Source organism: Pelophylax lessonae (genome assembly GCF_965119305.1).
Source record: "Pelophylax lessonae genome assembly, chromosome: 3".
Classification (NCBI taxonomy): Eukaryota; Metazoa; Chordata; class Amphibia; order Anura; family Ranidae; genus Pelophylax; species Pelophylax lessonae.
In genome coordinates, this window is record NC_138770.1 from 552609705 (window position 1) to 552631888 (window position 22184).

Here is a 22184-nt window from a genome sequence, read left to right on the forward strand (position 1 = left end):
AAAGGATTTATTATATAAATATTATCTTACATACACCTTTACGCCTGAGCTACCTCTATTCTTCTAATGTTATTAAAGTAAATGACATTTTATTGGCATTTCAGAGAACATATTCATTATGTTAGCTCCCTTCTGAGTAAAAGGGTTTAAGCTACAGTATACTGCATGCCAGGGTTATTAGGATTCTGAAAAGTAGAGACGATAACAAAACCCTGGAATAATGTATTGTCAGCAATTCTGAAATACTCTGATCCATATTAAAGCAGTGTGTTCCTTATAGCACCCTATAGTTCCTGTAGCTATGCCAATGCATTTCATCACTCTCTATTTAAAATCCTGAGGCATATTTATTATGGAGCACACGTCTGTCTCTGTGACGTGCAAAATAAATGCACAGGATGCGTGTTATCTTAACCACTTGCCGACCGCCGCAAGTACATATACTGCGGCGGTCAGCCCCGGCCAGGCAAAGTGACGTACCGGTACGTCACTAGCCTGTCATTGGCTTGTGAGCCAATAGCGGCTCGTTCCCTAACAAGTCAGTGCGTGTGACCGGCGGACCCGATGTCCGCCGGTCACTCGCAATCGTTCGCCGGGAAGGGAGAAAGGCAGGCGGCTAATGTAAACAAGCAGCCTGTCATTCTCCCCTGTGTAAAAATGGAGATCAGATGGTTCTACTATGTAGGACCGTTGATCTCTGTTTTTACACTAGTAGCCATGTCCCATCACAGTTAGAAACACGCCCCTAGGACACACTTAACCCCTCCCTCTCCAATACAGTTAACCCCTTCCCTGCCAGTGTCATTTTTACAGTAACAGTGCATATGTATAGCACTGATTACTGCAGTAATGTCACTGGTAACCCCAAAAGTGTCAAAAATGTCAGTCAAGGGTCCGATCTGTCCGCCGCAATGTTGCAGTCCCGCAAAAAAAAAAATCGCAGATCGCCGCCATTACTCCTTAAAAAAAAAACACCAAAAATGACAAAAATCTTTCCCTTTGTTAGTAAACGCGATAACTTTTGCGCAAACCAATCAAAATACGCTTTTTGCAATATTTTTTACCAAACATATGTAGCATAAAACAAATTGGCCGAAAATGTTAAAAAATTTAGATTTTTACATTTTTTTGGGAATTTCATATAAAAAAATGTGAAAAATATTGTTATTTTTGCAAAATTGACGCTCTTTTTTTGTTTATAGCGCATGGTCAAAAAAATCGCACAGGTGATCAAATACCACCAAAAGAAAGCTCTGTTTGTGGGAAAAAAAGGACGTCAAATTAATTTAGGTACAGCGTCGCACGACCACGCAATTGTCCGTTAAAGTCACGCAGTAAAAAATCGCAAAAAACCTCCTGGTCAGGAAGGGGGTAAAATCTTCCGGGGCTTAAGTGGTTTTAAACAAGTTTGCTGAAGAAACATTGAGGTAAAGGAAAGGAAATCAACTTTTTGGATTTGTCTTATTTATGTAAAAATAATTATAGTACCCAAACATCTACTTTCATTCAAAGTGTTATAATTATTTAATACAAACACAAAACTTAAAGCGGTATTTAACCCAAAGCCAGAAATGTTAAATTTTGCAGCTTACTAATCCTTAAATGTGGTGGATGCATTTGTTTTGTTTTTTAGGCTTTTCCTCCTGTTTTCACCTAATGATCTGGCCAGTAACATACTACCTGCCTTAGGGTGTCTACCCTGGAGGAAGCAGCAACCGAAAAACCTTTCCTGTCCGGCGGACTCCGTATTGCTCAGAAAGAATCAATCCGCCGATTCCCACTGTGTAGGCGGATGACAGGTCCGTTTCCGCTTACTTTGCAGAGACAGACCTATCAGATCCCCACTCTTCTCTATGGGAGGTTGGATGAAAACGGACTGCCTGTCGTTTTCCATCCAATCCGATACGATCCTCCAGACGGATGGAAAATAGGGTTTCTATCCATCTGGATTTCACGGACAGGATCGGAATTGGATAGCAGCGGGTGTCAGCGGACATGTCTCCGCTGACATCCGCTGTTCCATAGGGGTGCATGGAGGGTCCGATTATGTCCGCCTGAAAAACTGACAGGCGGATCTAATTGGAAAGCCTGTGTGAAAGGGCCCTAAGAAATTAAAGCTGAGCTCCCGCTCTCTTTTAAAAGAGAAGTACAGCCAAAGCTCGTTTGGCTGTACTTTCTAATGTGGATCAGTTCATTCTGCACTCCTGTGACCCATTTTCAGCAGAGAGCTGGCTGAAGCCCGCTGTTGGCTGAAGTCACAGAGCCAGTCCGGCTTAGGCAAGATTGCGACAATATGGTTGGGTTCTGTACAGTTGGTGTTCACCGGGGGGACAAGCTGGCTGTCCATAGCAGAGCAACTTGTGGAGGAGTTGGGGAAGTTTATATATACATGATCCAATTATATCCGGTCCGGTATGGAGTCGATGGATGCTGATGATCTTCTGAGCTGATCCCTGTTTTGCATGCCGGACTGATTTTTGTTTTCTTTATGTATCAGTCATGTTCATTCATGCCTATATGTAATTCTCATATTACCTTGAATGTGTATAAATTAGGCGCTGCACTTTTATTTGATCTGCCCACATGCCTGGACCGGCACCTAAATCAGCCATTCAGAGACCTGCTGAGAGCCTGATGCGGCTGCTCCCACCCCCTCCACAGCCTAGCACTCCAGTGAGCATGGAGGGAGGGGGCAGAGCTGTGAGAACTGAGCGATTGGTGGTGTTTGATCGCTCGGTTCTCAGTGTTAGGCTGGCCATACATTATAAAATTTTCTTACAATTTTCTGTACAATTTTCTTTAAATTTACCTTCAACTATGTAGTACAAAGGCCTGCCTAATTGGATACAATTGAAAGTGTTGTTTCGTTTTGATCTTATACTATTTGGTTTTTGGTAAATCTAACAGAAATTTGTACAAGAAAATTGAACATGTATGGACAGCCTAAGAGCTGGTAGGGGACAGATGCAGCATTGGTCCGATGCTGCATCTGTCCCTTACCAGCTCTAAGGCTGGCCATACATGTTAAATTTTCTTGTACAATTTTCTGTTAGATTTACCAAAAACCATCGGACCAATGCTGCATCTAGGTAAGTATAATTAAAGGAAAAAAGTTTTCCCATGCTTCTCTTTTAGGCAGTTACAGCAACAGTTTTTTTCCTTTTAGGATAGAAGTTTTATATAAATAAAAGCTGACTACTGTAAGCACCCTTTTCTACTGTAAATGTTTTTTCTCAACCCTCTAACTGTTACATCTGCAAGAAATCTTCTTCTGTTGGAAAACAACAGACGTACTGACAGGATCACCAGGTGAAAATAAAAGGAAAACGCAAAAAAAAAAAAAAGAAAACTAAAGTAGCCATCACATCTAAGAACTGGTAAGCTTTGGCTTAACCACTTTGCCGCTGCTCACTAGAGCTCTACTGCGGCAAAGTGGCTCGATAACGTCTGGCGACGTAGACCTACGTCACCAGACATTCCCCTCTTTCGGCGGCACGTGCGCGCCGCCGGAGGCTCGCTCCCGCTGTATTCAGTCACAGCGGGAGTCGGGCCAGGGGATGAGCGGCGGGCGATCATCGGGGATCGAGTGTGGAGATCCGTCTGCTTGTGTAAACACAAGTGGGCGGATCTCCTAAGTGACAGGCAGGGTCAGATTGCAGGGTTCAGCATAGCTGAACCTGCGATCTGTCCTTGTGTCACATAGTCCCCTCCCCCCACACACGTCAGTAAGCACCAGGCATACATTAACCCCTTGATCACCAATAAAAATTAACCCCTTCCCTGCCAGTGTCATTTTTACAGTAACAGTGCATATTTATAGCACTGATTACTGTAGTAATGTCACTGGTACCCCCAAAAGTGTCAAAAATGTCAGTCAAGGGTCCGATCTGTCCGCCGCAATGTCGCAGTCCCGCAAAAAAAATCGCAGATGGCCGCCATTACTCGTTAAAAAAAAAACACCAAAAATGACAGAAATCTTTCCCTTAGTTAGTAAACGCAATAACTTTTGCGCAAACCAATCAAAATACGCTTATTGCGATATTTTTTTTACCAAACATAGCTAGCAGAAAACAAATTGGCCAAAAAATTTTTTGGGGGGGGAATTTCATATAATAAAATGTGAAAAATATTATTTTTTCAAAATTTACGCACTTTTTTTGTTTATAGCGCAAAAATAAAAATCGCACAGGTGATCAAATACCACCAAAAGAAAGCTCTGTTTGTGGGAAAAAAAAGGACGTAAATTTTGTTTGGGTACAGCGTTGCATGACCGCGCAATTGTTGGTTAAATTCGCACAGTGCCGAATCGCAAAAAGTGGCCCAGACGTAAAGCAGGAAAATCCTCCGGTGGTAAAGTGGTTAAAGAATGTTTGCTTTTTGGTTTAATACCACTTCATAATATGGACTAATATTTATCATTACAGTTCCTAGGTGTGGTATAATGGACAGTATATTTGGGAAATGTTCAGTTTAAATGACTTTTATTTGAATTAATGAATACGTTTGTTTTGTCAAATAAAATATATCCATAAAGGGCAATTCAATTCAAGTCAATGACAGCCAAGAATCTGGTAGTATTTAATTGAAGATACATTATTATTTCTTATGACAGGAAAGGATATCAACTGATACTGAGAACCTAACATGGAAGAGTATAAGAAGGAGAAGGCTGCTGAATTGTCCATTGTATACATGTAGCCACAGTTTGTCAAGGGAGCACAAGTCACCAAGTCAGGTTTTGTCAATCACCGCTAATCCCAGGAAGACAGATTGACACCGTTAGCATGGATGTCCTATTTCCTAGATGTTAAATAGAACTCATTATAGTCCTATACCAGTTTATTTTCTGATTTCAGATAAACATTTTTTTTTTATTAGGTCCCTAACAATCTACTATGTATGAGTCAACATAGCACAAATAGAAAACTGCAATTCCATTGTGGTGCCAGCCATTCATAAATGCGTTCTATTTAAGCACCTAAAATACTGTTTCTAGAGTAGCTAAAATATTTACATACTATCAAAAGGGCAAAAAAGACATAATGTATGCCATTACAGCACAAAACACAATGTATGACATTACAGCACAAAACACAATGTATGCCATTACAGCATAAAAGACAATGTATGCCATTACAGCATAAAACACAATATATGCCATTACAGCACAAAAGACAATGTATGCCATTACAGCACAAAACACAATATATGCCATTACAGCACAAAACACAATGTATGCCATTACAGCACAAAAGACAATGTATGCCATTACAGCACAAAACACAATATATGCCATTACAGCATAAAAGACAATGTATGCCATTACAGCACAAAACACAATGTATGCCATTACAGCATAAAAGACAATGTATGCCATTACAGCACAAAAGACAATGTATGCCATTACAGCACAAAACACAATATATGCCATTACAGCACAAAACACAATGTATGCCATTACAGCACAAAACACAATGTATGCCATTACAGCACAAAACACAATGTATGCCATTACAGCACAAAACACAATGTATGCTGTTACAGCACAAAATACAATGTATGCCGTTACAGCACAAAACACAATGTATGCCATTACAGCACAAAACACAATGTATGCAATTACAGCACAAAACACAATGTATGCTGTTACAGCACAAAAGACAATGTATGCCGTTACAGCACAAAACACAATGTATGCCATTACAGCACAAAACACAATGTATGCCATTACAGTATAAAAGACAATGTATGCCATTACAGCACAAAACACAATGTATTTCATTACAGCACAAAACACAATGTATGCCATACAGTATAAAAGACAATGTATGCCATTACAGCACAAAACACAATGTATGCCATTACAGCATAAAAGACAATATATGCCATTACAGCACAAAAGGTGTAATAAAGTATTATGTACATATCTACAACACAAAAGAAATATGATCCATCCTGAACTATCAAAGACTTTTACATTTTGTAAGGACAAAACTCTTTTTTTTTCCTTTTGGATAGAGTGGGGAAATGATAGACCCTCTGTCAAATCTGTATTGCTCTTTGTGGCCCTACTGAAAATGAGAGGAAATCCAGAACTTTAGAAATGTGATTGAGGCAAGAGACTTGGGTGAATCACATTTCTGGGGACAGCTGTCTTGGAGATTTCAGGTCATCTCCTGTTGTGTTTCTAGGACAGGAAGTAAGAGGAAATCTCCCCCTTAGGACATACAAAAAATAAAACAATCAAATAGATGTTAAAACCCTCCCCAACTGTATCCAAAAACTAAACATATTAGCAATACATACCTTCTAACTTGCTTGCCTCCCGCTCCATAGCAGTTTTACTGCTACAGGGCGGCAGCTGTGTGCTGGATAATGTATATATACATGATTCCAGACTTCCGTCAACAGGTGGCGTGCACGCCACTGCCAGCCCGCTTCTGCCATGATAATACACAGCAGAAACTAATCTGCAGGTGCCGGACACCCGATGTCCCCCGGCACCCACCTGCAATACACAGAGAACTGAGATACGCCTATGTAAACAAGGCCTATCTGAGTTCTAACTGGGGGAAGGAATGGATCCTGTGTTCCTACAAAGCAGGGACTAGAATCCATTACTCCTCATTGTAAAAGCAGCACACAGTTAACATACCACAATACTGGTTAGGCACACGGTTAATCCTTTGAGCGCCTTAGATGTTAACCCCTTCCTAGCCATTAGTAAAGTGACAGTTTCTAATTAGTCATTAGTACAGTGACAGTGCATATTTTTAGCACTGATCACTGTATCACCGTGTCACTGGTTCCAGGCAAAGTGTCAAAAGTGTAATTTAGTGTCAGAATGTCAGCCACAATCGTCGCTGATCGCCGCCATTACTAGTATAAGTTAAATATATAAATAAAAATTCCATAGTTTGTAGATGCTATAACGTTCACGTAAACCAATCAATATACACTTATTGTTTTTTTTTTGTTGTTTTTTTTTTTTACCAAAAACATGTAGCAGAGTACAAATTGGCTTAAATTTATGAAGAAATTTGATTTTAAATTGTTTTTATTGGATATATTTTATAGCAGAAAATGAAAAAAAAATATTTTCTTTTTCAAAATTGTCTGTCTTTTTTTTGTTTATAGCCAAAAAATAAAAACCGCAATGGTGATCAAATACCACGAACAGAAAGCTCTATTTGTGGGGAAAAAATATAAGTTACATTTGGGTACAGTATCGCACGACTGCAATTTTCAGTTACATTTTCAGTTAAAATAACGCAGTGTCATATCTCAAAAATGGCCTGGTCATGAAGGAGGTAAATCTCCTGGAGGTCAAGTGGTTAAATAACCCAGTCCATTTTGTGTCAGGGGTTAATTGACAAGCATTCTCCAATAAATTACTCCAAACCCCCTATTTTTGCAACTAGTAAGATCTCTACAGTGGGGAACTCTAAGACCTACATTTGATGATCACTGGATACAACACAGCAGGCTAAAAGCGGCCTACTAACACTAATAAACAAGCTTATGCTAACCGGGATGTCAGTTTAATAAATGCTGACAAGCAAGAAAAGGTTTCACTCAGCCCCTTGACTTGTGTGGTCTGAAGAGCTCTAAGATTACATACCTCTATAAATAATTCCCAAGCAACACCAAAAACAACAAAAGGAAAAAGGAAAAGAGCGTCATTCTTACACTGTAGTTGGTTACCCTAGCAATGTCCTTGGATTGCTATTACAAGGTGCTATGCTTACAGGTGCGCAAAAGGGGTTTCTGCGTCATCTTTTCTAAATAAAAAACAAGTTGTTGCTGTAAAAATCAGATACGTTGCTAGTTTTAAATGCAGCACAATTAACAGGTTAGTGTGTACCATTGCGGGTCCTTGAATGTAGTAAATAAGGCCCCTTTCACACGGGCGATCCGATCTGATCCGCCTGTCAGATTCTCAGGCGGACCTGATCAGATGCTCTATGCATCCATATCGGGCAGCGAGTGTCAGCGGAGACATCTCTGCTGACACCCGCTGCTATCCGATTCCGATCCTGTCCGTGAAATCCGGACGGATGGAAACCCAATTTCCATCTGTCCGGAGGATCGGATGAGAACGGACAGGCGGTCTGTTCTCATCCAATCTCCCCATAGAGCACAGCGGGGATCTGACAGCTCCGTCTCAGCACACAGAGCGGAGACCGAGCTGTCATCCGCCTGCTCAGCGGGGATTGGCGGATCGATCCTCTGCTGAGCAGAACGGACTCCGTCAGGTGGTGCGCCCGTGTGGTCTTCTCTATAGGATATACTTTACTTGGTAACTATTAATATTATAATACATAATGAATTGTTTCCGATCTATATTTCGTTTCTTACATAGGTGCATAGCTAGTATGGTTGAAAATAAAACACAAGTCCATCCAGTTCAACCAATAGAAGGAAAAAGAAAATACAATCCTATACATACATTCCTATACCTACAGTTGATCCAGAGGAAGGCAAAAAACACCAATAAAGCATGATCTAATTTGATCCAGCAGGGACAATTCCTTCCTGATCCCCCAAGAGGATATTACCTGGATCAACTTTACCTATAAATATTGGTATCCTCGAGTTATATTATATACACCTAGGAAAGAATCCAGGCCTTTCTTAAAGCAATCTAGTGAGCTGGCCAGAAACACCTCTGGAGGGAGTCTATTCCACATTTTCACAGCTGTTACAGTGAGGAAACCTTTCCGTATTTGGAGTTGAAATCTCTATTCCTCCAGATGTAAAGAGTGCCCCTTGTCCTCTGTGATGAACTTAAAGTGAATACCTCAACACAGAGTTCACTATATGGACAACTTATGTATTTATAACATGTTGATCATATCCCCCCTAATCTCCTCTTCTCAAGAGAGAATAAATTCAGTTCCTCCAATCTTTCCTCATAGTGAGCTCCTCCATGCCTCTTATCAGTTTGATTGCCCTTCCTGTTACTGATTAAGTTCCAATTTCAGTCAAAAAATTTTAAATTTCTTACAGAATAGGGGAGGGGTGGGGGGTGGTAGATTTAAAAATGTTTATATTGCTGTCAAAAATACCCAGGGGGCAACATACTGCATGCCCTGAGAACCTCCCAACAATTGTGCTTCCCTCAGCCCTCCATTGCTTAAAAACGAATACGGATTTAAATTAACGTTCTTCTGTTGTTGGGTCCATAACGTTCTATGGCTTAAGACTCTGAGCCAGTATTGTTGTATGATATTGGTTGTCAAGTAAAAGTTAAAATATACACCTTCAAATATAAAAAGCATACAGCTGTGGAGAGGAAGGGTGGGATCAGTTATCTCAGGGCAAATAGGCAAAATAAAATAGCGTGCTTTCTTTTAAAGAAGGGAGAGTTAAAATAAATTAGGTACCTGCAATTCTGAGCGGCCTAAGGCAGGCCATAGTATGGACAGGCTGAATGTACCAAATTGAATGATCGATCAACTTTGTTACCATCAGCCTGCCAGATTTTACATGCGATTATCGCTAGCAGCTGCTATAGCTGCTAGTAATATTCACTGAAGATGTCTCCGCCGGGAGAATACAATGGCTCGTGGGAGGGATTCCCTTGTCAACACTGTCTGTGTTGATGTGAGAATATCATTTTTTTCCTGCAACCTGTGCTTGGACTGCATAAGTTAGGATCCTGTTAAAGCGGACCTTCTCATCCAAAGTAAAATAAAGGCACTGATAGAAATGTTATAAAATGGCAATGTTAGAACATATTTAAATAGACTGGGGAATGTTACTTCTCTTTTCTCTCCCCAGCAGCCATTTGATGTAAGGACAGAGAAACCTTTATACCTTTATATCCTGGAACTCGCTGCCGGATTCCTTCAATAACGTACATGAAGATCCCATGCCTGCACACTAAGGGCCTTACCCAGGAAAAAAAATATCTTTCCATTGGATCTTGCATTTTACAGATGGGATCCTTCTGGAAGGCTCTGGTGAAGAAGCCTTCCCATGGAGGGGAACCAATAATTGGACTACAGTAAAAGCTTAGTATCTAAATAAATCTTTTCTTTTAGAAACTGAAGTTCACCCTAATACTAAAATCTCTAAATCTACTGGCATATAAGACTAACCTATCTAGCCCTGTAAAGAAGAAATGACTATATATCCTTTTTCTGAAGCCGCTCCAGTCTGGTCCCACGCTGAGCTATCAGTGGTGGCTTCTGAGTGTAGTAGTGTGCAGAGAAGGCAGACAACAATGGAAGCCCCATAGTAAGTCTATGGATGACGTCACTTCCCAGGCATTTCTCAGCCATTGTTGGCTTTCTCCTCTGCAGAGCTTCTGCAGCAGGAGACCGGACTGGAGTGGCTTTAGAAAAAGCTATGTATACCGATTTCTTCTTTACAGGGCTAGATAGGTTAGTCTTAGATTGTTGAGGCCAGTAGATTTAGAGATTTTAGTATTAGGGTGAACTTCTTTTTTTATGTTCCCTTACCTTATTTTTAATGAAGAATAATTTCACTTCCTCCCACTTCCTCCTTATGCGGCCGCCAACGTCATTTCCTGCTTTGCATTGACTCCTGGGAGATGAGTGTCATCAATCCCAGGAGTCAATGCGCCTCGTCACTTCCGGTGTAGGCACGTCATTCTCTGCTTATGGATGGAGAACAGCTTCTGGGCATGAGCAGGAAGCTGTGGGATGACTCGCCTGCCCCGGAAGTGACGAGGGTATAGCATTCTGGGACTCGCGAAATCCAGGAAGAGGGACACTGCGGCTTCAGCTGCCCACACGCAGATGGCCGCGCTGGACAAGAACTTCACAAGGTAAGTAATTAATGCTGCATGTACACTAAACAGGGGACAGTTTAGAGCAGGGGTCGGGAACCTTTTTGGCTGAGAGAGCCATGAACACCACATATTTTCAAATGTAATTCCGGGAGAGCCATACACTATATTTCAGGGGTGGGAAACCTTTATTTAATATTCATATTCATGGACTGCAGCAATACAGTGAGTAGATGGAGCCGTGTGAAAATGCCTGGAGTCCGGTTGGGAAGAGAGCAGAGCAGGCAGGTATGCAATGAGGTTGGAGTGGTGAAGCGCCTGCAGGCCTGCGAGTGATGGAGGTGAGTATAGGCCCTGAGAAAATGGCGGCCGGCCGCTGAAGGCCTCAGAAGTGGATGTGAGAGGCAGCTCCCGGGTGTCAGAGGGGAAGGAGATCGTGTCTGTCGGGGCACAGGGAGCGGATGGCAGGTCTCCTTACCAGGCGGTAATTGCCAAGGCCCTCAGATGCACACGAGCCGGCGGCGGTACTGCGAGTAGGCTGCGGGGTCCGTAGAGCAGCAATCTGGTCACCCAGAGGCAAACTGAGGGTAGCGGTGGGTAGCCCACAAAGTGTACTGTCGATGGGTGCAGAAATCTCCTTGGCACCGGGCACAGCTACGCGGATGGCACTGGATTGAGTGGTAGACGCGGCGGAGCTCTGGGACTACACGTCCAGCGCGGCGCACGTCCGGACACACCCCCCTTTATTAAAGATTTGTCTGCGAGCCAGATGCAGCCATCTAAGGAGCCACATCTGGCTCACGAGCCATAGGTTCTCTACCCCTGGTTTAGAGGATAACGTTGTTTAAATGCACTAGCCCTGACTATTCTAGGGGTATTTCTTGCTAAAAAATAAAAATCTGTCCGGAACTCCGCTTTAAGAACAACATGCTGAGTTGCATGCTGCAGGGGATTTTTTTTTTTTGTAGGGAATGTCCGTTTCAAGGCAAACACATATACTAAATTCTTTATTAACGATGCTGAAAAACATGAGAACAGTTCAGCTGGTTTTAGAAAAAAACAGCAATTACCGCCGTCATTCTCTAAACCTTTACATTATGAACTGAAATAGCCCTCTTTCACCAATGCAAATACATAAATAAAATAAATCAATGACTGCCAATGTCTGGGGCACTGGTTTAAGGATAAAAGATTTTTTCCAATACATAGATGTTGTAATAATAAAGTCTTTAAGGATGACTTTGGCCATAAAGGACAAAATGATCCTTAATAAGAGCTGCCAGACCCCCACCGCCACAGCTAAAGGAGTTTAGGCCCCCCATCTGCTTATCAGCATGTGGTGTATGGGGAAGACTGAGTTGAGACATCACATTACACTTGCCTTATCTTTGTCTGGAGCAGGCTACTGAGGAGGAGCCGCTTGTAACAAGTTTCTGACAAGTCTTTTGTTGCAACATATGCTGCTTTTTTGGAGGAAGATAACCACATCTCCTTTTCCATGTTAATCTTTGTTATTAAAAAGGGGGGTTTATGGTAGACAAAGAAATGTTTATGTTGCCAACTGCTGGACGCGTAATAAGCGATGGGCAAAATGTATCAGAATGGTCTGTCGCTGGAGTTGAAGTTAAATAAAATACGGGGAAAAAAAAGTTACAAGAGAGATGAGTAATACACAAAAATGAGCCATTTCAATTTTAAGTAGTAAAACTGTGTAGAAAATATAGTACTTGTTGCTGCTCACTTCGGAAAGGATGAAATTAATCTAGATTAGACACACATTTCAATTATGCATTTAAGGCCATGTTCACAGCATTTTTAGAATGAGACATTCTGCCTGTTTAACCACTTAAAGCGGAGTTCCGGCCCCGAAAAAATGTTTTCAATAAAAATACCCTCGGGACAGTCAGCGCTAGTACATTCCACAATGGATAGCCTCTGAACTGTCCCGGGTCGCACTTACCTTTTAGAAGAAATACTTACCTTTGAAATCTCTTCTCCAGCGTTGCCATCTCGGATGTTTGCAGCTGAAGCCAGCGCGTCCTCTTCTGCGTCCTCTTCCGTGTCCTCTTCTCCCAGAATGCGCCTGCACCGGCCCCTCTCGTCACTTCCAGTGCGGGCGCGTCATCCCTCCACAGCTTCTGGGCAGGCCCAGAAGCTGTTTAGCAGGGAATGAGGCGCCGCACCACAAGTGACGAGTGGGGCCGGTGCAGGCGCATTGATTCCTGGGAGCGATGACATTCAGCTCCCAGGAATCATTGCAAACCGGAAGTGACGGCGCGGGCCGCGGCTGCAGAGGGAGGAAGTGGAAGAAAGATGAGTATATTTTTCTTCAATAACAAGGTAAGTAAACAAAAAAAAAAAAAAATCGTAACTATCCATTTGTTTTTCAGGTGACCAAGAGCAAGCGGATGGCCCAAAATTGATTATGTCGATTTTGTGGCCGGAACTCTGCTTAAGCTCCGGTTCACACTAGGGCGACCTGTGAGGCGACCTGGTCGCCTCACAGGTCGCCGCAGGTTGCCTCCCATAGGAAAGCTGCGGACCCGTTCTAATAGGAGCGACACAAGTCGCTCCGACCTAGAAAAAGGGTCCGGAGCTTCTTTGGGGCGACCAGGAGGCGACCGCCATAGACTTCAATGTTATGAAGTCCGTGGCGGCCGCTCCGAGGTCGCGGCGCGCTGCTCGCACCGCGATCTCGGAGGTCGCCCCTGAAAGTAGCGTCGCTCCTATGTGAACCGGCGCTTAAGGACCGGAAGGTTTTACCCCCCTTTATGACCAGGCCATTTTTTGCGATTCTGCACTGCGTTACTTTAACTGACAACTGCGCGGTCGTGCAACGCTGTACCCATATAAAATTGAGGTCCTGTTTTTCCCACAAATAGAGCTATCTTTTGGTAGTATTTGATCACCTCTGCGATTTTTATTTTTTAAACAATATTTTTCACTTTCTGCTATATAACATTCTTAAAAAATTTTTTTTTAAAAATCTAAATTTTTCATCCTTTTAGGCCAATTTGTATTCTACTACATATTTTTGGTAAAAAAAAATTGCAATAAGCGTATTTTGATTGGTTTGTGCAAAAGTTATTGTGTCTACAAACTAGGGGAAAAATGTATGTCATTTTTATTTATTTAGCACCCTACAAAGTAGGTGCTAGGTAAAAGTATAGTTGGCCTTGTCTACTTAACAGCAGGGCCATGTTTCCAGTCAGGCTGTCATTCCCAGGTGAGGCTATTCAGACTGGGGAGTCTCCCCACTGTGCTCCATGAGAGGGTTCTCATTGGGCAGTGGAGGAAACCCAGCCAATGGCACACTCAGGCCTGTATCTACTCCAGAAAGGCGGATTCTGCCGCACAGCATTCTGGGAGTGGGTATAAGTTTGAGGGGAGCACATGACGCAGCGTCTTTGGTGGGAAGCAGAGTCCCAGGAAGGAGAGTACGTCTGTCTCTAATCCTGTCAGAAGGATTGGGTGTCCCAGGCGGCTTGCCTGAGGGGACAGAGTGCTGAGCTGCAGAGAGGATCCGGTGTGCCGAGGACCAGCGGAGTAGAGGGGGTCCAGTTTCAGGAAAGCATTCCCAGTTCGTGAGTACTGCAAACTACCCCTGGGGGTCTGCCTAGCTGAGAGGGGACCACTCCAGTGAAGGTCCAAGGGATCCAGGAGCTAGCTAGCTGTAAGGGGATGCCAGTGTTGACCCTGAAGTATAGAGGGGGTGCCTAGTGAGAGGACCCTGAAGTGTAAAGAGGGTGCCAGTGGTTGGGCCCTGAAAAGCTAAAGTGTACAGCGTGCAGTGTACAGTCTTGAGAGTTGCAGCAGCACAAGCTGTTACAGAGAGCTACCTCAGTCATAAAGGACTGGGGGAGCTGTATACAGAACTTTTGAGCTAACCAGAGTGTCAAGAGTCAGTTTGCAGCAAACAGTAGTCCAGGACTTGTTGAGCTAACCAGAGTGTCAAAAGACAAGTTCAAGTACAGTTCAGCAAGTCAGCATTTTTCAAGCGCCACCAAGCGTTGGTCAGCATCCAGCCGGCGTCAAGACAGCACTGAAAGGCATTTTTTCTGCAAAGTGTCCCAGTTGTACCTAGTTGAGCCAGAGGAGTATCCCACTCATTCCCTTCTCCCATCCCTATTATGAAATAAACAAAACAAACCAAAGATGCTGGAATGGTCATTGTCTCCAATCTCACACTTGGGTATTCAGTTTAAATGGGCTGAAGGTATCACTGGTAACAATGGCAGACCCACATCAGGCCCAATGCCTGGAAAACCTTTATTTATTTATTTATTTATGTTTTACTAGTAATAGCGGCGATCTGCAATTTTTAGTGGGACTGCGACATTGCGGCGGACAGATCGGAACCCTAACTGACATTTTTGGGGGGACCAGTGACATTACTATAATAATCAGTACTAAAAATATGCACTGTTCCTGTAATAATGACACTGGCATTGAAGGGGTTAACCTAGGGGTGATCAAAGGGTTAATTGTGAGCCTAGGGAAGTGTTTACTAACTGTGTGGGGGAGGGACTTGTGAAATGATCATAGATACCTGTGATCCTATATAGAAGAACGGTCAGAGAGAGAAGAGAGAAGAACGGTCAGCTGTGTTTACAACAGCAGACCGTCCTTCTCTCTCAGCGGGGATCGTTTGCTGGTGCCCAGCGGCAATTGCGGCCGCCGGTCCCGTGGATCGGCATCCCCGCTGCCCATTACCCCTCCCGTGAACTGACGTACCCCTAGGTAGTTTAAATGACTCCTGCCTAAATTGCCCCAAAGATGTGTATGTATGAATGTGAGTTAGGGACCTTAGATTGAAGGCTCCTTGGGGGCAGGGACTGATGCAAATGTACAATGTATATGTAAAGAACTGCATAAATTGACAGCGCTTTATAAGTAATTGTAATAAATAACTGCCCGTTATTCTGTTTACCTTCCTTCAGATGGGGGGGGGGGGGTCTGGATTGGGTCTAGAAAATGTCCCGGTGGGAGACAAGGCTTACCCCAGTCCTAGCAGAACTCTCAGTCCCCATACAGCATTTATCAATGTAACACCTAGAGCAGGGTTTCTCAACCAGGGTTCCTCCAGAAGTTGCTGGGGCTTCCTTGAGCAATATCTGCCATTCACATAAGTTCCCACCATCCATCGTTTTAGCTATCTGTAGGGGATAATTCTTCCCAATAACTACAAGTGTAAGGAGCATTCTTCCCACTGACCATCACACTAATGTATCGTGAGTTGCCGATATAGCATTTTTAGCAGGGGTTCTCTAAAACCGGGGAAATGTATTTCAAGGGTTCCTCTGTGTTGAAAAGGTTGAGAAAGATTGACCTAGAGAACTGATAGCGAACCTTGGCACTCCAGATGTTTTGGAACTATATTTCCCATGATGCTCATCTACATCGCAGAGCATCATGGGTAATGTAGTTCCAGAACATCTGGGGTGCCAAGGTTCACCATCACTAACCTAGAGATGTGACCAGCTGTTAACACTAAGGCCCCTTTCACACATACAGTCCGTTCAGTTCATCAGTTCAGTCACGTCAAATGTATCAGTTTTTCATCCGTTTTTCATCCGTTTTTCGTCAGTTGTCATCCGTTTTTCGTCAGTTGTTATCCGTTTTTCATCCGTTTTTCATCAGTTGTTATCCGTTTTTCGTCCGTTTTTCATCCGTTGTCGTCCGTTTTCCATCCGTTGTCATCCGTTGTCATCAGTTGACATCCGTTTTTCATCCGTTGTCATCAGTTGACATCCGTTTTTCATCCGTTGTCATCCATTTTTCGTCCGATCCGTTTTTTTGACGGATGAAAAATAGGGCATTCATCCGTTCAAAAAAACGGACATTGACGGAAGTGGATGAAAACGGATGTTAACTGATGATCATCAGTTGTCATCCGTTTTTACATAGAGATGCATTGATGTCCGTTTTTCATCCGTCAACGGATGGATGAAAAACGGACAAACGGACAGCATGTGTGAAAGGGGCCTAAATACTTCTCAATTAACCCTCTGTACACTGCTAACAAATTCTGTTTAAATAGCTTGCATTTATATGTTCTTTTAACAACAGCTACAAATGAAGTGTCAACAAGTAAATGTGGAAAGTCAGTTAATAGGATAATAAGAGAGTTTTTGAGGTTACAGCCTCATTGGCCATACTGTTTTTTGTAGAAACAGATGACTTGTATAGGGAGGGTGGTAAAATTGACAGCTCTATGTCAGTGACACAAAATAATAGTTGTTTGACCTTAGAATTCTTGAAAGACAGACACGTTCTCAGTCACTGCAAAACAATTTGTGCCAGGTGCTCTAATTGACATACCAGATTAAAATTTATGTATCCAAACTTTAACAGTTAATCGTCTACGTGTTTCCAATAGACTGTGTCTATACTAGTGTTTGTTATGAGATTACCATGGTGAACACACAAACTCAAGGATACATAGCATGCAATCTTAGTTATCTTGTCAAATCACAACCCTCAGTCTGCCCTTAGTCTAATATGCAGTCCTTTGTAAAGTGCATATCCAGCAAAAAAATGTTTGTTTTGGATAGAGCAGGGAAGGATTACAACCTCTGTTGAGATTCTATTTGGAAGATCTCCCCTTACCATAATGGTGATAAAGGTTTCATCACACAAGTCAAATTTCCAACAGGAAACAATAAAACCTGACCTAGGTCCCAACCCTCCCCTATTCTTTTCTATATAAAATGCTTTCTGTGTTCCAACAGTGTCATTATCCTGTTTGTTACAGGAGACAGTAGTGACATGGAGGTAGGCAGGAGGAACCAGTAAGGGTTGCGGGGGACCAAGAAGATCAACACTCTCAGAAGTGTTGGTTTCCCAGTGGACTTCACAGGACAATTTCCATGGAAAATGTTATGTGTGTTGGGGTGTTGTGGTATTATTCTGTTTACCATTCTTCAGATGGGGTCTGGATTGGGTCTAGTGGGAGTAGAAAATGTCCCAGTGGGAGTAAACTGCCTTAGGCTTGGTGGGAAGTGGGAGTAAATAATTATATAGAGCCTGTGGTCTGTAGGAAGAACACTGTTTCTTTGTTATTAGTATCAGTAGGTGGAATACTACCCAATCATTTGTATCAGTGGGAGGAATACTGCCCTATTATTGGTATCAATGGGAGGAATACTGCCCTATTATTGGTATCAGTGGGAGGAATAGTGCTCCATCATTGGTATCAGTGGGAGGAATAGTGCTCCATCATTGGTATCAGTGGGAAGAATAGTGCTCCATCATTAGAATCAGTGAGAGGAATACTGCTCCATCATTAGAATCAGTGAGAGGAATACTGCTCCATCATTAGAATCAGAGGGAGGAATAGTGCTCCATCATTAGATTTAGAGGGAGGAATAGTGCTCCATCATTGGTATCAGTGGGTGGAATAGTGCTCCATCATTAGAATCAGTGGGTGGAATAGTGCTCCATCATTGGTATCAGTGGGTGGAATAGTGCTCCATCATTGGTATCAGTAGGAGGAATAGTGCTCCATCATTGGTATCAGTGGGTGGAATAGTGCTCCATCATTGGTATCAGTGGGAGGAATAGTGCTCCATCATTGGTATCAGTGGGAGGAATAGTGCTCCATCATTGGTATCAGTGAGAGGAATAATGCTCCATCATTGGTATCAGTGGGAAGAATACTGCCCCACCATTGGTATCGGTGAGAGGAATAGTGCTCCATCATTGATATTAGTGGGAGGAATACTGACCCATCATTAGTATCAGTGAGAGGAAAAGTGCTCCATCATTGGTATCAGTGGGAGGAATACTGCCCCATCATTAGTATCAGTGATAGGAATAGTGTTCTATCATTGATATCAATGTGAGGAATAGTGTATCATTGTTGGTATCAGTGGGAGGAATAGTGCCCCATCATTTATATCAGTGGGAGGAATAATGCTCCATCATTGGTATCAGTGGGAGGAATAGTGCCCCATCATTTATATCAGTGGGAGGAATAATGCTCCATCATTGGTATCAGTGGGAGGAATACTGCCCCATCATTTATATCAGTGGGAGGAATAATGCTCCATCATTGGTATCAGTGGGAGGAATACTGCCCCATTATTGGTATCAGTGCAAGGAATAGTGCCCCACCATTGGTGTCAGTGAGAGGAATAGTGCTCCATCATTGGTATCAGTGGGAGGAATAGGGCTCTATCATTGATATCAAGGTTAGGAATAGTGTATCATTGTTGGTATCAGTGGGAGGATTAGTGCCCCATCATTTATATCAGTGGGAGGAATAATGCCCCATCATTAGTATCAGTGAGAGGAATAATGCCCCATCATTGGTATCAGTGGTAGGAATAGTGCCCCATCATTGGTATCAGTGGAAGGAATAATGCCCCATCATTGGTATCAGTGGGAGGAATACTGCTCCATCATTTATATCAGTGCGAGGAATAGTGCCCCATCATTGATATCAGTGCGAGGAATAGTGCCCCATCATTGATATCAGTGTGATGAATAATGCTCCATCATTGGTATCAGTGGGAGGAATAGTGCTTCATTATTTATATCAGTGGGAGGAATAGTGCTCCATCTTTGGCCACGTATCAGTAGTAACAAGTAATAGGGCCCCTGAGGGCCAGGCAAAAGCAAGGACCACAACTGGCCCGTAGGCCACAGGGTGAAGATTACTGCATTAACCACTTAAGCCCCGGAGGATTTGGCTGCTAAACGACCAGGGGGTATTTTGCGATTCGGCACTGCGTGACTTTAACGGACAATTGCGCGGTCGTGCGACGCTGTACCTAAACGAATTTGGCGTTCTTTTTTTCCCACAAACAGAGCTTTCTTTTGGCGGTATTTGATCACCTGTGCGATTTTTTGATCACGCGCTATAAACAAAAAAAGAGCGTAAATTTTGCAAAAATAGCAATATTTTTCCCTTTTTTTATATGAAATTCCCCCCAAAAAAAATGTAAAAATCAAAATTTTTTAACATTTTCGGCCAATTTGTTTTATGCTACCTATGTTTGGTAAAAAAAAATCGCAAAAAGCGTATTTTGATTGGTTTGCGCAAAAGTTATTGCGTTTACTAACAAAGGGAAAGATTTTTGTCATTTTTGTTGTTTTTTTTTTTAACGCGTAATGGCGGCGATCTGCAATTTTTTTTGCGGTACAGCGACATTGCGGCGGACAGATCGGACCCTTGGCTGACATTTTTGACACTTTTGGGGTTACCAGTGACATTTCTACAGTAATCAGTGCTATATATATGCACTGTTACTGTAAAAATACACTGGTAGTGAAGGGGTTAACTTTATTTGAGAGGGAGGGGCTGTGTGTGTCCCTAGGGGCGTGATTCTAACTGTGATTGGCTGTGGCTTCAACTGTATGCAGAGTGATCAACGGATCTACATAGTAGATCCATATGATCATCTCTCATACAGAGGGGAGAATGACAGGCAGCTTGTTTACACAAGCTGCCTGACATTCTCCCTCTCCCCCGCCGATCGCAGAGTGGCCGGCGGACATCGGGTCCGCCGGTCACATGCGCGGGGGGGTCCGTGACCACGCGGGAGTGGGAGCGCGCCTCCGGCGGCGCGCGCTCGCTCCCTAGACCCTCACAAGCTAGTGACGTAGCCCTACGTCACTTTGCCTGTGAGGGGCTGACCGCCGACGTAGATAGTCGTGCGGCGGTCGGCAAGTGGTTAAGGCAGTGGCAAAAAATGTCAATTTTTCTGAATGATTTGGTGCATTGCCAGCACATGCATTTCAACAGGCTGTCTTAACATAATGCACATAAACGCACAACAAAAATGCATTAACACAACGTACAAGGTTACCAAGGTCAGAATGGGCCCTGACATACATGTACATAAGGACTTCTGACTTTTCTCTAAATTTCCTGAAGTGCATAGTTGTTCAGGGTCACTGACAAAAAATATTAAAACTAGTGGGTCAACACGAGAGCCAATCAGCCTGCAAAAATGGGTAAAAATAAATGCAACCCCTATATGTTTCTCCTGCTTTTAACTTCTGATCTCACAGTATTGTGGGATACCAAATTCAGCAGGAACTACCTAAATACTACCCCCCAAAATGTAATCTTTCACATACACCCAATCCTGTCGTAGAATTATTGTATATTTTTCCAAATTATATTTTTAACCAATCCATTTTCAATTTGAAATGTCACAAGAAACTTTAACCAAGTTGGATTTATTTATTTAGGGAAAGAGAGCCTTGACTGATGGGGGCATGGCCAGGAGTTGGGATCAAGCAGGAGGATATATGGGTCAAATGGATTGGATGGAGCCTTGGGTATGGGGATGGGCCTGAGCTCAGTTAAGAGGACCTTCCCAAGGAATTCTGGGTCCTTTTGAGAAGAATCACAGTGAAGAGCTGCCCAACCCCCCACCCTGTTGTCCGGTCGGTCAGTCACAGCTTTCGTGGTTTTGACCTTGGCAGCGCTAAAGTTTCAGTAATGAGTTATGCCATTGTTTGTAAATTGGGGGTAGGCTGTCTGTCAGGCACTGATAGTCAAGACAGACCCTTCCCCCTTACCCCTTTTTGGAAGTTACGTTAATGACTAAGAGTGCTCACAGTACAACTGTGACTGGCACTTGTCTAGACGTGTTCTGGTTTGTTATTGGAAAATAAATAAAAGCTGTGGCCTTGCCCTTTCCAACTTAATTGTGGTAAGCATGGTTTTTTTTATATGGGGAGAGGGCAAGGAGGTGTTGGGTTATTACGTTAACTTTGTTTCTGGGCCTATGTGCCTCAGCAGTCATGTAATATTTGGATATATTGCAAGAGTCACAGAATCATGTTAACAAGGATGAATACCTTGAGCCAATTGATTTTACTGTTAACACTCACAGTATCACAATTAAAAAATGAACAAGCCTCATAGCAACTGGGATGGCATACTGCCTGTAGTGTATATGCGGTATGTCAAGTTTCCTGTCACTTTATAGATATGAGTCTGTACTGACAGAAATATTCTGTCATACTAGTGTGAAGCAGCCCTTCGTGGCTGCACACATATATTTGTCTTGTCACCTTTGGCTTACACTTATCACCATTGTCACATTGACTGACAGACATAAAACTCATACAGTTTAAAAATAGCCACTTAAAGTGTTACTAAACTCAGGACCCTGGCCTTCCACAGTACACAGAACATGGAAATGCAATTATTTTACTAACTATAAACTGCTAATTACCTTTTCTCATCAGCAGTATATAGCAGTCTTGTGACTTCTATCAGTGCCCAGAGCTCTGGTTAAAGCTTGTAGGAGGAGTTTTCATTCTGCTCTGACTGTCATATGAGGCTGCAGGACCCCTGACCCTCTGTCTGGACAGCGCTGATTGGCCCTGTGCTAATCACCTATACCCTCCCAAGAAAAAAAAAAAAAACCTATCAATACACACCAAACTGAGCATGTGCAGAGTGCCC

The 22184-nt window shown here is 42.9% G+C and overlaps 1 protein-coding gene across 1 annotated transcript in view; it reads right to left on the reverse strand.

The window, feature by feature from the left end:
- KIF26B (kinesin family member 26B) overlaps positions 1 to 22184 on the reverse strand; it is a 546719-nt gene that overhangs the window by 327120 nt on the left and 197415 nt on the right. The gene's annotated exons all lie outside the window — the stretch shown is intronic.